The sequence below is a fragment of the Myotis brandtii genome, unplaced genomic scaffold (genome assembly GCF_000412655.1).
Source record: "Myotis brandtii unplaced genomic scaffold, ASM41265v1 scaffold343, whole genome shotgun sequence".
Lineage (NCBI taxonomy): Eukaryota > Metazoa > Chordata > Mammalia > Chiroptera > Vespertilionidae > Myotis > Myotis brandtii.
The window spans coordinates 3,210,637-3,212,010 of NW_005363209.1; positions in this window are offsets into that span (position 1 = coordinate 3,210,637).

Genomic DNA, 1,374 nt, shown 5'->3' on the forward strand with positions numbered 1-1,374 from the left:
CTAACTGCCCTCCCCTGCCAGCCTGGTTGCCCCTAACTGCTCTCCCCTGCTGGCCTGGTCACCCCCAACTGCCCTCCCCTGCAGGCCTGGTCCCCCCCAACTCCCCTCCCCTGTAGACTGGTCGCTCCCAACTGCTCTCCCCTGCTGGCCATCTTGTGTCCACATGGGGGCGGCCATCTTGTGTGTTGGAGTGATGGTCAATTTGCATATTACCTCTTTATTATATAGGATGATTTTCTACAATTTATCACTTTGTTGTTACTCTAAAGCATTAAATTAAAATAAATTAACTATGATGGAAAAGACACACAAGTAAAATTTAATCTAAAACCCAAGTATTTATCACACAAAAACTGTCTATAAACTGATGCTTCTACTATGCATATACGCAAGAAATACTAAGATGAGCAAGCATCACTTCTTTAAAGGCTAAAATTCAGAGACTCTCCTCAAAGTCAACTTTGTTTAACTGTGAACTATATCACACCTAAAGATTAATATTAAAAAATATATATATGTTTAGTTTGAAACAAACATTAGAAAATAAAAGTGTCAGCTTTTAAAAGTCTATCTCCACCTTTTGTGCCTTTTGCCCATCACCAGCCCTAATCATTCTCTTTGCTTAAGGGAAACCACTTGAGTTTTGTGTTTAATATTCCCTCACCTTTTTTTAAATAGTTTTTTCCAAACATAAGCATACCTAACCAATATTAATTTTATTTTCCTGGTTTCAAATTTTTATTGAAGTAGCTACGGTACATCCATATACCATATATAAATCATACATAGGTACATATATACACACAAATATATATAATGTGCATATTCATCTTATATAGAGATACACGGATACCTTACATATATTTATGTACACTACAAGTATGTGTAATTATATATATAATTCGATGTATAGGAAATATACAAAACTTCTGGGAAACAATATTGATTACTAAACCTTCTTTGCCACTTCCCCATCCATGCATTCCATCACATTAGTTCCTTCACTCTTATAAAAAGCCATGAAAATGGACTTTTAGCAAAGGAATAGGTAGGTGGGTCTGGGATTTTGTTTTGGAATTATATTAACCCACTAGTTGGATGAAAATGCTCTCATGTCATTCTCCTTCTTAAACTTTAAAACTAAGATTATAAAAGCAACACTTTTTGTTGTTCCTAATGATCTAATTTAGGGACCCCATCCATAAAGTTATATTTTAATACTGTTATTATATGAATAAACTGTGACCACACCAACAGGCTGAATTCATTAAAGTATGTTATGTAATCAATCAATAACATAAGATTTAAGCTAAAACAAGCATTATAAAAGTCGACATAGTTGACTTTAAAATGAGAAAGAGTTGAATCCTTATT